The sequence below is a fragment of the Triplophysa rosa genome, linkage group LG13 (assembly GCF_024868665.1).
Source record: "Triplophysa rosa linkage group LG13, Trosa_1v2, whole genome shotgun sequence".
Taxonomy (NCBI): domain Eukaryota; kingdom Metazoa; phylum Chordata; class Actinopteri; order Cypriniformes; family Nemacheilidae; genus Triplophysa; species Triplophysa rosa.
In genome coordinates this window covers 17617088-17634146 of record NC_079902.1, presented here as the reverse complement: position 1 = coordinate 17634146, position 17059 = coordinate 17617088, and the positions used below count along the sequence as shown (strand labels likewise).

Genomic DNA, 17059 nt, shown 5'->3' with positions numbered 1-17059 from the left:
GTAGTGGCAAATAGATTTATTCCATCAGTCTTTTTTATGCTTGTGTTCTACATAATGGTAGTTCAGTTGTGATGTACGAGCGTGACTCTAAAACAGGTAGTAGTATTGGCTACTTTTTACTTAAGTACATTTTAGAGCCCATACTTTATACTTTTACTTGAGTAAACAAGTTTAGTCAGTACTTCAACTTTTACTTGAGTACTTTTAAACATGAGTATCTGTACTTCTACTTAAGTAAAGGATGTGTGTACTTTTGCTATCTCTGCAAATAAATTTACTATAAATAAACTACAAACAAAATATGAAAGGTGTCTTCTTATCTCGTGTTTTTCTTAAAAGATAAAACGTTTTTAAAGTGTAGGAAAGTTCCTAGAGGTTATGAATGGCTTCTAACATTTTAACACTTCACCTCTTTGCAGCACTTGCAGTTAAACACTTGGGGGACGGTTTCCCAGACAGGGCTTAAGACCAAAAACAGTTAGCAGTGACAAATCTTAAAATACATAAGTGCCATTATTTTGTCTCAAAATGCACACAAGTAATGTTTTTGTAAGGCATGTTTGTAAAAACTACTAAACTACTTAAATGTGCTCATTTAACTACGGCCTTGTCCTGGTTATGCTAATCATTGTCTGGGAAACCGCCCCCGGCAGTTTACCTCAAAATTCTTTTTTTTTCTTTTAAATTTACAGATAGATGTTAAATGATAGAGAGAGCGAGAGCGAGAGCGAGAGCGAGAGCGAGAGAGAGAGAGAGAGAGAGAGAGAGAGAGAGAGAGAGCATCAAAAAGGTTTTCAGCACTCTGGACAGCTCCGGTTGTTTGCTGTTGCTGAAGCATGGCTCTTGGACTTCTCTGTGCGTTGGCTTGCTAACCTGTATGTTCCCTACAGAGGGGGGCATGAAAATAGCTCTAACTTTAAACCTAATAAGCAGTGTGAACACTTAACTTGATTTTCAGTGCTTGTTTAGTTGTTATCCAACTAAAAGTTGACCTGGTGGCATGATGCCCACTGTTTCCAACTTAAGTTAAATTAAGCTTTGCAGTCTGCTGCATTCTCAGCAGGACGTGTGTCTGCATAGTGTTCAGGTAAACAGAATCTCTCTTCCTCTGCATTCTTCTTGTTTTTCTAACTGTGGTCCAACACCACTTTAAGCTTCTGTCCTATCCACATGGAATGCATTTGCATCCTTAGTTGTTTCATTTTGAACACACCAATTGAAGGTTTGATTCCACAATGACCTTCCTATTTGGCCATACCAGAAGATTACAGAACATGAAACCAACCCCCACTGAGCATCAATTCTAAGAATATTAGGGAGAAACATTGACGGTGTAATTTATCAGAACAAATACTCTCACATTCCTATTCAGACATCAGCCAGTGTTAATGAATTTCTCATATAACCTTCACATCAGGTAGCTTCTTTGTGGCTGAGAATTATTTTGGTTTTTTTTTGCTCTAAAGTTGAGATTTGGTTTTCAAACATCTCTCAACGTTGCTTTTCTTTCTCTGTCTCTTGCCCTCCAGAAACATCTTTTTAGATTTGAAGGACAAAGTTCTTTAATCTAGCCGTCAGCTGCTTGTTCTGTTAAGATATGGCTGCCCGTGTGCCTGCTAGACAGGCCTTGATTTTAAAGGTGAAAATCACGCTCTCTGTGAACTGTGAAGAATCATCAGTGATCATCTCCGTCACCCACTAAAATAATCTTGCTTTGACTCACACAAATGCTTGGAAATCTGTTATCTTTAGGGTGCGATGTGGGTCCCCTATGATTTCTTATGAAACCCCACAAAAATGTATTATGCACCTTGTGAAAAGCACAAATCAGCATAAATACGAGCCATCACGCCCCACACGGTGAATAATCACATGCAAACCGGCCTCCGCTCTCCCTGACATAAGCGTTCTGATTGCAGGAGGGGAGCTGAATGGAGCTGCAGTGAGGGAGTGTTAGAGTAGCTTTCAGGTGCAGAGGGAGGTGAAGACGGTCAATTTATAGCTCACTGAGCGACTCCTTGTTCTCTTCCGCACGCGGAGTATCAGCCGGAACTTCCCTCTCACAGCCTGCAATCCGTCTCACAGACCGGACTTAATTAAAATGTCAGATCGCCTACCACAGAATGCAGCCTCTCCAAATTAAAAAGAAATTAGGATGGCAGATGTGTCTTTAATGGCTTAATCATGCCTCTATATTGGATCCATTAAAACATACAGGATGTAATATTTTAGAAATATTATTTTGCCACTGGTGTGCATGTGCGGGTCAAAAAAGGGATGAGGGTTAGGAAGAATCATGAACGGATAATTTAGCATGCAAATATGAAGCTAGTTATTTGGGAAACCGTCCTTAGTGCATCATACACAATATGCTCAGTTCCTCAGAATTTCCATTTTGGGGTGAACTATCCCTTTAAGGCCTGTTCACACCAAGAACGACAACTATTAAGATAACTAAAACAATAGTATCCACATCAACGGATGATGATGTTGTTTACTCTAAGCTCGTTCACTACATTTTTTACAGTTTAAATGTGCAAGCCTTTTGAAATAAAATCTAAATAACATGTATTTTGACTGGCTGCCAAGCTTCATTGTTCATCAGCTGAAATAAAATCACTTTGAAAGTGATCCCAAAGATATCATAACTATATAGTTACTGTCTTTGGTGTGAATAGGTCTTTACCAAATACAGGCAATTGTTAAATTGGCCAATTTTTGCAGCTCGACAATTATTCTTATTTAATTATTTACAAAAATATATAAGCAAATGAATTCAACTAGAAATAGCCACGCAATCTGTTGCCTGCATGTTTCCTCAAGTTCCACAGACACCTTTCATTCAGTACAGTATGGGGTTGACGATGTTTCCAAATGTGGTAAAGTGAGCAATGACAGTTTCTAACCCTGTCTTCAAATACCACCACAGTACCGCAGGTGACATCCCAACATCCCAAGCACTCCACCTTCTACTGCGAGTCTTCTCACGCTGAGGTGTGAGGGCCGCCACCCATCTTCACACCTTGGGGCGGACCAACTCTGTAACACCAGTAAACATTTGTTTTCTTAATCAGAATCCACGTTGATTTAATATTGACACTCACTCTGAAAAGTGTAAACGCATGTACACAAACACACAAGGTGTCTGCTTAAAGTCTTGCTCTCTACAAATGCCTTTTCCCATTTAGGCATGCGTGTAATTGTAGCGAGGCTGAATTAGGAGGCAAAATTTTGAGTACCGGCACTCCACTGAGAAGCCCGTGAGAGGGGAGGGTGAGAGCTCTCAGCGTCGACTACATTAGGAAACAAATGGAAGAATGAAACAGATGAGAGAGCAGGAAAGGCTCAGGAAGGGATCAGATGGTGAAAATGTGAGGAAAGCGCTATCTAATGCCTCATCTTTTTAATATGTGCCTCAAGGTAATGAGTTTTCCCCCTTCATGGGGAAACAGAAACAACCGCAAAAATAAAACAAACCTATTTTTCTTCATCCAACGTATGACTGTGCGCATACTTTAAGTTTTCGGAGCCCCTGCAGAATCTGCAAGTTGTTTATCTTTTTCTTAAACAGAAAGGATCATTTGCAACGGGAAAGTTGCAGTTTTTATTATACATAAATATTAACATATATTCCACAAACATGATTTTGTTCACATGATTTGAGTTATAGCCACCTGGCGCATCAATGACTGCTCGTAATGTAGCCATTTCGGGTAACGGTAACAAAAAAAAGCTAGTTTGTCCTGAGCAGTGAAGATGTTTTGACAAAAACCCTCCAGGTACTGTTATTATTTGTGTCCCAGCATGCACTGCACATTTCACTACTTCCCCACAGTGGCGATATAATGTTGCGCTTTTTTTAAGTCGATGATGTTTTGCGCAGTTTTACCACTTGTGGGACTCACACACAACTATCACAAAGGTTGCGAGCAGTCATTGATGCTCACGTGATATTAAGAATAAAGGGGGCATGAAAACTTACGAGCACAACTGAAACTTATACTGTCTCTTTCCAACACATTCACAGTCTTTTTGAGTATTTCTGCTTCCTCTCTGCCTCATGTTTCCGGCTAAACCCCATACCAGAAACGTGTCAGGAAACGCAAGTGCTCGGCGCCATGCTCCACTAGCGGGTGCTGGCATTTGAAACTGGGCATTTAAACATGTAGAGATGACATGTTTGACACCTCGGAGTAATTTCATCTTGCGTGTGCCCTTTGGGGAGAAAATGTCATTCTGACACAGTGGATCAGGAGGAAGGAGAACAGAAGAGAAACAAGACTTCATATAAAGAATAAGAAGGTTAGGCATTTAGCTGCAGTCCTCTTGTCACATTTACAAGGGCGTTCTCACTCTTATTAGCTGCAGGCTAACGTGACAACAGGCACTTCTATACAAAATAATAATGTTTATATTATTTTAAGAGTTTAAACTTAGCCTTTCAACAACATAAATACGCACTTCTGCCCATCCATGGAACTTCACAGTAATGAAAACGTATCTTACCTGTCAGCCCTTCTGAATGCAGGTGCCAGTGGGGTGATTTTTTTCTTTTCAATTCTTAGTTGTTACGCGAAGACCGCTGCACCAGCAGAATTCTCACAGCGGGATCTGCAAATAAGATAAACGACAGAAGCTTTTTAGCTTAGTATGCTTGAATGTAACAAGCAGATATACGTGCACCATCTGAAACATCCGGTTTACATACTGTGGTGTAAGCTGACTTGAGGATGTGTTGGACAATGAGGAGACATCTGACCATATGTACTGCTCTCAGTCTCAACCCGCATTGACTATGCTGCCTAATGGCATTCCTGGGCAAACTACAGTCTCCTGCTGTTTCATTAATCGTTTGTGTCTTTCAGGCCTGCAAATGAGCTATACTGTTATGCCATGTGGCCAAGGGATGCTGTCTGGGAAGCAATCCTAAACCACACAGTATTTATTTTGTTCAGTATTTATCTTGCCTATATAAACGAAACAGTGACTGCTGGTCCGACAGCATCTTAGATAGTGTCTAATTTGATTGGCCATGTAATGAGCTGTTTCAAAGAATAAAAGAAGATGAGGCTGATTGTCTGGAAATGTAGTCATGTTTTATGGAGGTCGTATAGATAAAGAGTTGTTTCCAGTATATCCATGCAAGACTCTTAGGAAGAGTCATATATTACTGTTTATTTTCACCACAAATTGCTAAATTGGTGAAAAAAAATTGTGGGAATGTAAAAGAAATGTATTACATTTTAAATGAATCACATGCATTTAAGTGTTAACTTTACATAGATGCATATATGCAAATGAAGGAGGTATCAACACCATTTTCACAATTCTAACTAACCAGCCTTCCCTCGACTCTAAATCTTGTGTGATTGTGTCGGGTGGTCTATGTGCACAGCTTGCCTTATGAATCAAGAGGCAAGGGACCGTTTGAGGCAAGAATATGAAATGAGATCATTATGGAGAGAAACAACTCCATGGCAAATATTTATTTCAATCAGCGGCTGAATGCGGAGGTAATCGATCAAAAGCCACCATCATGCGTACCGCTTACTTCCAATTGAGTGCCATTTTCCTGCATTGGGCTGGAAATGAATTTATGTGGCAACGCTTGGTTATGGATTAGAAGTATTTCTCAAACCTCAGGATTATGAAGATTAAAGTGCAATGCAATGAAAGAGACATTCAACTGCATGCCAGCAATCCCACTCAATAAGAAAAATTGATGATTTCCTTCAGTGCTGGGATTTACATATCCTACTTTTAAGAGTGATGGACTTATTTTGCCATAAACTAGAACTGCTCGCATTAAAATTTGATGAAGAGTGGAGATGCAGTCGTAAACCCAGCTTCCATTCACTACCCACCCAAGCAACTTTCAATGACAAAGAAAGACAACATACAGTTTAGGGAACAGACTACAACTACAAAATATTACAACCTATTTAATATATCCTTTGCTGTGGTTTATATGGCATGTTTTGATGTCTAAAACCATACTCATGTTTGCCAAGAGTTTACAATTACAATTAAAAAGTCAGAAATCTCAATGTAGACATTAACATCTGTTTTAAAAGTCAAAGACTAAATAATCTTTGCCAGTGATTTCAAAACTGAGGTGACAAAAGGAGTACGCAAACCTTTTTATTAAAGACTAAAATGATATTCAAACAAAGTGTATTTGTCTTAAAGACAAAAAATGTGCACCCTCAAACATCGTATAGACAATTTTTTTTATGAGAACATTTTCTTTCTCATACGGCATTATGTAGAAGTACAACATGGGCTTTTCTCTTTGGCTGGTGCAACAACTATCCTGCATTTTGGCTAAACAAACCTGGTAAAATAGTGGAGGAACGCCTGTTTTTCCCTCCATGTGGGGCGTTTATTTGCGAAAACACGAATAGGGGCCTTAAAGGGATACTTCACCCAAAAATGAAAATTCTGTCATCATTTACTCACCTTCGAGTTGTTCCAAATGTGTATACATTTCTTTGTTCTGATGAACACAGAGAAAGATATTTGGAAGAATGCTTCTAATCAAACAGATCTCAACCCCTATTGACAACCATAGTAGGAAAAATTACTTTATCTTTTTTTGTGTTCTCTAGAACACAAAAGAAGACATTTTGAAGAATGTAGGACAGCAAACAGTTCTGGGCCACTTTTGACTACCATTGTTTTTTTCCCACTATAATGGTAGTCAATGGGTAATGGGTAAATGGGTAAATTTAGACTTATAGTCTGTGTCTTTATGACTCCAGCTATCTCTTACACAACCATACCATAAGTCACTACACATCTTTCTCATAAGGTTTTATTCAATATACTGTTATTTTGTGAAATAACCTTTTTTTGTACAAAATGCATATGTGTTGCATGGCTTTATTGCTTAAATATGACATGTGCAATAATATTGTAAAATACTTGCTACGGTACATTAATATATATATACTCTTACTGTATAATTTCTGGCTGTTTATTACTCCAAAATTAGGAGTTAGGATGTATTAGGATGTGAGAAGGTGCTTTATTAAGTCTCCCAAGCTGTAAAAGAGCAACACCTGAGCCATAAATCATTTATCTGGACAAGCCCTGAAAATCTAGGCACCGTTTCTTTGTGGAAAACATTAGTGTTATTGGGATGACGTGAAAGAGATACATCTTGTCTGAAAGCTTGTCTGAAGGACAAATGGGAGTATACCAGCGATAGAGAGAGTGCCACAGGAAGTGCAAGAGAGAATCTCTCTGTCTGGAGCTATGGAGTTGATGACCATCTCTGGAAGCTGTGAGCAGGTCTTCAGCACCGGGATCTCTGTGGCTTAAAGACCTTGAGAGGGCTTTGGAGGCAAACTGGAAACACCTGAGATGGATTCGCTACAGAAAAACACTGCCCACCACTGGTAGATAAAGTGGTGTCAGAGAAGAGACCCATAAACCCACTACGCTCAGAAGAGGATACTCAACCCCCCCCCAACCACCCTACAGTATATACTTCTTCTCTGGATGAATCCTCTGACCATCAAATACTGCAGGTCATGGCTGGTGTTGATCTGCTGCCTTTGGCGTCTTGTGTGTACAGGTAATGAAAATGTTTCGCCTTTGAGAAGGGAGGTGGGCGTCAGAAACCAAACGTGCCTCTTGTAAATGACTTGTGAACGGTTCTTTCTTTCCTTTTGTCATATTTTCCTACTTCCCACCCACAAGCACGAGTAATCCACCATGTGAAGATTTGCAGGGCCAGGAGAGAGAGAGGCCGAGAGAGAAAGAGCGAGCTGCATGGAAATCAAGCAGGATTAATTGGAGCAGAGACCTAATGAGGATCCTCACAGGAGCACACAATACCGGAGGAGAAAATGTGTTTAGCTACCTTACAAAAGAAGGTAACAAGAAATTGGATAAAAAGATAGGAAAAGAAAAGCGAGAAAGAAGAGAATGAGGTAGAAGGAAGAAAGTAAAACAAAAAGGGGGTAGATGACCTCTTAAGTTTAGTTTTTGCTATTGATACATGAAAATGTTAACAGACACCTTTCTCCAGGTCACTTAGACTCTCTCTTTGTTCTGTATATTTTACTTTTTTTTTGTGCTCTTTGTCTTTGTTTAGATTCTATGTTTCAGCAGCCAGGCTTCAGAGTACCTCTTTCAAACGTCATTTGACATTTGTCAAACTATCATTTACCAATTAACCAAATTCTTTCTTTGCTTCTCTGTTGCTTTCATCTTTTCCATCCCCAAGCTATTTTTGTTCACAGCACTAATAAAATTTCCCTTCGTTATCTCATGAAAGCTGAGTGACCTTTGTGTTCTGTTAGTAAACAATAGACGCACCCCCTCAATCTGTCTGCTTGAGAATTTTAAGAATAAACTCTTAAACATGTGTGTGCAGTCACAACTGCGATTGATTCACTCCATCAGAAAATTCTCATCGAAAAGCATTAGCATCGAGGATTTGTGTTTCATTTTGGTTGTTATGGCATTGTTGGTGAAAGCTTACACTAGCAGTCAGCTAAAAGATGAAGAGAGTTTGAAGGCAGTTAATGGAATTGTCTGCAGAGGCCTTTTTTATACATATCAGATTATTATATTATCTGAACTGCATTAGTAACCTGAGAGCGACATTGTGGTGAGTCTAACTCCATTTGCCGTGAAATTCAAGGTACGTTTTTAGTCCAAGTAAGCAGAAAAGTACACCTCTGTTGTGTATTTATTTATAGGGTAATAGTTCTTGTTTGATGTAAATGGGCATTATTGTATTAGCTTCTGGTGTGCTGCTGCGTGAGAGACAACTCTCAACAGTAGTTTTACACATATCTGTAAAAACTGACCACATATGAGTTTCCCTAAAGGTAAATCAAGCTTGACCATGTGAAACAGAAATATTAACTGATCATTAACTGGTGGTTAAGTATGGAATGAGATAATAATATTGCAGTGGGTTCTTTATTGATGGTTAATCAGGCTTAATATTTTTTGGTGCATGTTTCGCTGAAATTAGAAGTAAAGAAGAGATACGAGCAAACAAAGAGGCTTGTTTACCCGGAGGCATGTTCATTGGAGCATGCAATAAAGTAAACAGCAGCGCACACTTCATGGACAGTGCAACACGAAAGATTTAATAAAAAAATAACCTGCTAGACTTGAAACATCTGACAGTAAAGAAATTGTAGCAGAAAACTAGAGCTGTCCAGCAAATAACATATGCATTCCTATAAGCTTATATTGATACAAAATGATTAAGATATCAAATAATCATATCACATTTGCAGCTGTAACGAGTGAGATACTGAAGAGAGTAAAGAATCCAAGTGCAGGTTGTTTATTAATAACCAAACAGCAAACAATCCAAAGACAGCAGGCAAAACATGGTCAAGGGCAGGCAGGTAAATCCGTAAACCATTAGACAGTCCAAACCACGACAAAACAAGAGAGTGATCCAAAAGCAGTAATCCAATAAACAGGCACAAGGGTCATTACAAGAAACCTGGACATAAACATGAACAATGGCTATAAACAATGGAACGCTCGGTACGCACTAGAATAAATACATGCAATACTTCGCACCGCTACGCTGCAAACACATGGCTTAAATATAAGGTACGTCCCAAATCGTGCATTTATGCACTATTCTATGCCATTTTGTAGTATAAATAGTGTGAGTAGTGCGTTCACATTGAAAATTCTCAAAAAAGAAATGAACTTTAAGTACCCAGATGATGCACTTTTTCAACCGAAAATATGGTGGAACCGAAGTGTGGAACTCTGGACACTTCACGCACTCAACGATCTTGAGTGCGTGAAGTGTCCACAGTTCCAAACTTCATATTTTCGGTTGAAAAAGTGCATCATCCGGGTACTTAAAGTGCACTTCCTTTTTGAGACTACTCACTACTCGCACTACTCACACTATTTATACTTAAAAATGGCGTAGAATAGAGTGCATAAGTGTGCGATTTGGTAGGAACCTACATTCATTTGGGACACAGCTACAGTTCAACAGGAGGCAGCAATAGAGCAAGTGACAGAATGTCCATTGTCCATAAGGGGAGATGGGCAAATGCCCATTCCTTACAGCAGCTCTGTTTAACAGTCCAAAGCATATTAGCTATTTTACAAAAAAGGTGAGTATAAAATATTAATATAGATTTACAAAACGTTTTGCCATTAAATGACTAGACAAAAATTCATAAGAACTGTGGCAACATCTCCGAGATGTTATTGCTAATAGCTATTGTACCATAAAAACAGTGAGGAGGACCAAGGACAAAATCCATTTTAAAGGCAAAGGTTGATTTGATTTAGTTGGAAGTTAATAGGTAAATAAAATCTGTTTATGGCATTGTATTGGAAAACATCCCCACTTTACAGCCCGATCTTTTCACAGTGCAGTCCACGGTAAATTGCCCCAAGCATCTTGTTTATGCTGCTCTACATAAATTGTATTTGTTCTGAATCCATTTGAACTTATATTAGTTGTACACATGTATTTGTTTTAAAACAGGACAGTCCTTTCTATACAAACACACAATGTGTGTTCTATCTAATAAAATGGTTGCCAGGTTCTCTTGGCAACAGAACTAGGTATCTATGTTTCATGACATTAGTAATATTGTGTCAGAAGACGTTACGATAAAGATGTTAAGTATTTGTTTGCATTTTGCTGGCTCCTTTTCGTCCCAGTGGTCCTGGATTTATACTAACTCTTGTCAGATGCATGGAATTTCTTTATTAACTGCTGCTGGTGCTTCACCTCAAAGCTGTTTAAAAAATGTTTCTCTCCTTTTTGCATATTTTTCTCATGCTACACACATTAATAAAATGGACATTCTAAGCATCAGTCCCTTCTCAAATTCCCACGTTGTTGATGGTTCATGCTTTCATGCGTCCAGCAGCTGCATTGCACCAAGCTCTCTCCCTAACTGCCTAGATCTGTGCGGCTGTAACTTCAGCAGAGACTACTTGTTTCAACATTTTCATTCTGTTTGCAGTGCATCACAGACAGGCTGATCCACACCATCATTGACTCGGTTGACTCATCTTTAATATTTATTTCAAACATATACATGTATGCATACATGCTCAAATAATGCATACACACCGACACAGGTGGTCTCCGCTGACACACGCGTGGTGATGCTTTAGCACTGGAGCGTTCATGGATATCAACCCCCACCTATATAGCACACTGGTAAACTAATATCTGACATTAGGAAGCAAGGGTAGTAATTAGGAAACCCAGGTAATGACAAAGTGCACACTTCCCAGAAGAGCCAGTCGTATCTCTGTCAGGCAAAGCAAGATCAGACGGTCATTCTGCTAGACGCTCCGACGTCTGAATTCAAAATGTCACAAGCCTCTGCAGGGAGTTTAGATCTCTGAATCAGGGCTGCGCACAGGGTCAGTTGAGTCCCCTTAAAACACCAGCCCATACAAAGTCAGACCCACACATATTGTACGCATATACTCTCACTAAGAGAAAAATGTGAAACAATATTTAGTTAACTGACTGACATTCTTTAATAAATCCAGATAGACAACACGCAGAGTTCAAGTATTAGAGCTTAAGTGTGATTTTGCAAATAATATCAACACACAGGAGATGTAAATTAAGCCAGTAAAGGTTTATTCAGTTTTTGATCCTCCTGATGTGTTTGCTCTGTATGCTTGTTACTTGCAGCTGGTCCAATTAGTTTGAATATCAGATTTGCACATCATTATATGTGACATATAATGAACGCTTCCGGATTAAAACAACACCACGGCTGCAAGGTTAGAAATGCAACTCCAGAGAAATGGTTACAAATAACACACAATGCTTCCAATTTCCACCAAACATTCGGTAGATTTAGATGTTTTATATTAGATTATTCACTTACTACATGCAGTCCCTCTGGAATAATGTAAAATGTCTCGCTCAAAGCAAAACAGTGATAGATTTTTCAGCGTAAAACTCGTCTTCACTAACCACATGCAATTCAGTTTAACCAAATGCAGAGTGTAATGTGCGTATTTTTTAGCAGGCACAATTCAATTTTAGAGAATTCCCCAGTGTAAGTTTTTAATATAGAGTAGACATAAAAAAAGTTTTATTTGTCTTGTTGTTCGAGCTCTTGAAGTCTTACATGTGATCTTTTCGTCCGACCCATGCATCTTTCTTCCAGTGGAATAATGTTTTCTCACATTCCATGTCTTGTGTGGGCAAGAGCTTGACCCAAGGGATCTGACTGAAATCCATAACAGATTTTGTGATTATATTTTGAGCTCTGAATTGACCCACAGCAGCGCCTGTTGAGTAACTCTGAGTTCCCCAGATACTCTTTGTCTATATTGAAGACAATGAGGTTAAGGCTCTTGTTGTCTATTCAACCATGTTTGAATGCAATGGAGAGTAAAATGTGAATATAATTTTTATTTAGTTTCTAAATGACCTATTTACTTAAGTGTCTCACAAATATCACCAAACAGAAGTTCAAAAATAATGATGATTTGTCATGATGCATGTCCAAGATGTGTAAGGTAAACTTTTCCTGAGGTAGTTTACTAAACGGAATTAATCGCAGTGAAGTGTTTGTTCTCTCAGTGTGACAGTTTTAAAATCTTTCCACTGTACCCACAATTTGAACTAGATTTTTTTTATATCTGTGTTCCATAACTAAATTTGTTGAATGTTAACTGAAATCCCACACAAACAGTTTGAATTGATGCACCATTGGCAAACACACTTCACAAATGCATCTTCTTGACTTTCTGAGCAAGGTTTAATAAAAACAATGTCTTAACCATCTACAGTATTTGCTTTCAGTCTGCAATGTACTGCAACATCGGTTAAATGGTGTAATAATTCTTATAGTGTTCTTAAGGTCAGAAAAGGGAGCACATGTCTGCTAAAAGCTGAACTCTGAACAGTCGTTCAGGAATACTAACAGCCTGCTTGTTTGTGAAAACAGTCACATCACAAGCAGAGAGCCTAATACACTTCTTCAGGGAACAGCCATCATTCGCAAACTGGTGAAAGTGAGAGAGAGGCTTTATCTTCTCCACTTATTTGAGTTTTTTCACTCTAATCTAATAATCTTCCTCAACATGCTGTCTTTCTACACAATGACAAGTTCAATTTGTAGCATCACTTTAAAAGACGATGCAACAATATTGTGTTGTATGTATTATAGATCAAATTGTTGTTACATTGTTACTCAACATGTTAAAGCAACATGATAGCTTACTTTTCCTTAATATAAACTGACTAAGACTGAATGCTTTTCAAAGTGGAAACGCTATGGTTGGCTTGGACGTATCTTTTCGTTGGAAGCTATTTATTTATTGCTGCGCATAAATGTTTATCCTCCATGTGATTAGCATGCTATAGCATATATAGCATAAGACTGTTTGTGTCTATAATACCGCATAAATACATTTTAACACTAATTAAAATCAATACTGAATTTCATTAATTTATTTCGTTTTTATGTATATTATGATATAAGAAGTAAATGTGAAGTACTTATGAAGTAAATACTGCACAAAATAAATCTAAATAGTATTTTATTTTAATTAATTGATTCATTCATTATTTTTTATTTTATTGTATTATTTATTTCTTTATTCATCTGTTTATTTTATTTTCATATCTAAATATGTATCCCCATAATTATGTGCTTTATGTTTGCAGTTCATGCACACTATTTGTAAACAGTTTAATTTGACTATACAGTCCTTGAAAACCATATTGAACCTCGTGCGATGTCAAAGAATCCTGAAAAATTCGCTTAGAATCTGACTGCTCAGATCTTGTCGATGACTCAGTCCATGCTTATCCCAGGCAGGATAAGAAGAATGTTCCTCCACTCCTGAAGCATTTGCATTTGACTGTGGTTTTGACAGACGATGACAGACAAGCACTCTGCCGCTCAACAGCTGATTGAATCTTCACTGTTCGTCACATACAACGTGTGTTGTTAGATCAATGACTGCTGACAGATAAGTGCAGACTGATTCATTGATTTCTTTCAAAGGCTGGGCATCCATCTTGAAGTCTAAGATCGGTATAAATCTGTGAACCTTTCTTTAGACGGTACTTGCTGTGGAGTTAGGCTGATTGAGAATATGCTTGGTGCATACATCACCCTGACAACTTTTTAAAGCAGTGACTCTTAAATTGTTATCCGTGGAGGATTTCATAAGGATTTCAGAGATTACTGAGTGATTTAAAAGATTTGCATAAAGGCATAAATAATTATAATTGACCAAAATAATTCTGATGAATTCTTAAGTCTAAAAAATGTATATTTCAAAAGACAAAATATAAACTAAGTGTATTTGAGCACTACTTAAAACTTCAGGTAATTGATTTTGGTTTATTGGAGATTTCCCCCAAATTTGACATCTCAGGTGGTCCGCAAATCTTTGTTTTGTATTTGAAATGGCTGGTATAAACTGGTATAAAGTGGTGCAGAAGTCCATCTAGCACAAAGCATATTTATATTCACTACCTTAACCGCGCAAGACAGGCCGACAGTAGACAGGACAACAGACTCTCTAAGCCAGTAGTCATGTAGTAGCCCTTTGGCCTCAGTCTTCTGTTTCGTTCCCATAATTCCACCTTCAGCTTCATGCTACGTAGTCCATCTGACAATTACGCAAATTGCAAGCAAAACCAGGCAAAAAGAACTGAGGAATCCATAATCGGGGGGATTTTATCTGACTGTGTGCAGGAACGACCAGGCAGGTGATAATGATGATTAAGGCCGCGCCTCACTCGGCCCGCCGAACCTGTGGTGGAACTTAATGGGGTGAAAAGCTTACTTTGGGGCCAGAGCAAATTACGGGCCTGGCAATCAATAGGGTTAGTGAATGAAACCTAATGGCCTCTGCCTCACTTCTTATAATAAAAGTGAAGAAATGCATCGATTTGCCCCCTCACAGGTGTTTTTTTCCTCCTCTTATTGATTTCAATTAACAGACCATTTGCTGAAACTTGAAAGGGCAAAGCGTGTTGTGTACACGCCAATGCCGCACCGCTCGAGAGAGAGCTTTAGTAGCGCAGAATTACATTGTTAGAGAAAGTTCTGATTTCTATTTGCTGTCACGCAAAGCATGATGAGTGTAGTCCCAGAGGAAAATTTCATTGCTCAGAGGTTGCTCATGAATAGCTCAAGAAACCTAATAGAGTTCTCAGTTATGTTTTAGGAATCAGCTTATTTGTGTCTCAATTTTGTGAATGAAAATTAGATGTATAAAAGTGGATAGATGACTAGGATGACTTCTTAAGAGAAACTTCTGTTTAGCATGTTTACTTTTGAGTAAAAACATGATCAAGATCACCTCAGAAAGCCCCTTTGTTGAGTGTATTACGGTTTAACACATACAACTACTGATACTGTTTATGAATATATCCAAAGATACTACAATTTATGACAATTTTATTATGCTGAATACAAATATATATACTGTATATTTTGTCAGTGTGAAGGGGTTGCACAAACTAGTCGACATTAATGAGATGGTGTGACATTTAAAGCTTAACCCAGCTAACACATGACATTCCAGTTACGTAATGTATTGGTACTTTTTGGTAATTTCATGATTTACCAGCTGTCAACGTAACTGGCACGTCTCAGGCATCTAATTTCATTACCATTAAATATTCATAACGTCGCCATTACGGTCTCCCAACGTTGCAAGATAACCAAGAACGGTCCAGTTACGTAACATGTTCGTACTATTTTGGTGATCACATGACCAACGGGTAACCTAACTGGCACATCCCAGGCATATAATTTCATTACCAATAAATGACCAACTCATAACGTCACATTTACCGTCTCCTAACATTGCAGGATAACCAAGTTACGTAATATATTGGTAATACTTTGATGTCAACATGACCTGCTGGTAACATAACTGCCAGGTCGCAAGCATGTAATTTCATTACCATTTATATTAGCCCATGCTTAAAGGAGTCATTCGCCGGAAGTACGTGTTTTTCTTTGTCTTTTGTGTGTTATAAGTTGCCCATGCATGTATTAGACACGTGAAATTGCAAAAATGTAAGTGTCGGAACAAAAGATGTATTTTATCTACAAAGCGAATGCTCACCCGGACCTGCCTGAAATGCCTCGTGTAACCACACCCCCACAACTTGACGTCAGCTTGTGGAGTGATTTGACTAAAACCGCCCAAATCTACACGCAAGTAATGTGGGCATCCCTGCCAGTACAATTGCTTTGAAACCTGATGTTCCGAATATGGTAAAGAGGCATTACATTTCCGTCACGCAATTGCAGTATTCCACCAATCACTACGCAGTAGTGAACTGGCCAATCATAGCACACCTCGCTTTTCAGAGCAATGAGCTTTGTAAAATATCCTCGCGTTTCAGAGAGGCGGGGCTAAGAGGAGATACAAACATGCATGGAATGTGGAAAATACAGCGTTTTTTTTTTTTACCTTAAATCGTGTATACACATTGTAATACATCTAAAGCAAACACTAATATTCGTTTTTAGCCGTGTAAAATGACCCCTTTAACATTGACGATTCACAAGCCAATTATTATGCTTGTTTAAAAGTTTTTAGTCTGAACATTGTAAATCTGCGAGATTTACAAGAGATTTACCACGCTATGTTGTATGGGAATATTAACAGCGCGCACCTCCCGCCTTGGCTCAAATTCAGAGCAGCGCGCGCACAGCTGAACTGCGCCTGACAGGACCGCTCGTTTCTTCGAAGTTCTAATTTCACAACAGTGGATTAAAGAGCTGTATAAATCGCATTTTAAATGAAATATTTACTCGTGTTCCGCGTCTCCAGCACGCACGCGCCTTCTTTGTTCTGCAAAGAGCCGCGCGCTCTCATCATTTGAACTTTAACGGTCGTTTCTTTTTACCTCACTGCCTGATTTTACTTTAGCGGTTTAATATTCTTTCTTTACTTTATACCTTACAGATGTGAGAGTAAACACATATTTGAGTGATTTTCGATCGATTTGGCGTGTTTAAATGAACGGACCCTGATGTTTGTGAGTGGGACTAAAGAAGCTTTTGATTGTTGTTTCTAAAAACGGACA

The 17059-nt window shown here is 38.5% G+C and overlaps 1 protein-coding gene across 3 annotated transcripts in view; it reads right to left on the bottom strand.

Moving 5' to 3' along the window:
* lingo2 (leucine rich repeat and Ig domain containing 2) overlaps nucleotides 1-17059 on the bottom strand; it is a 245530-nt gene that overhangs the window by 153785 nt on the left and 74686 nt on the right. For all 3 annotated transcript variants that reach the window (XM_057349446.1, XM_057349445.1, XM_057349447.1), the window contains one exon: nucleotides 4507-4611. The gene's annotated coding sequence lies outside the window, so the exon portion shown is untranslated. The remainder of the gene's footprint in view (nucleotides 1-4506; nucleotides 4612-17059) is intronic.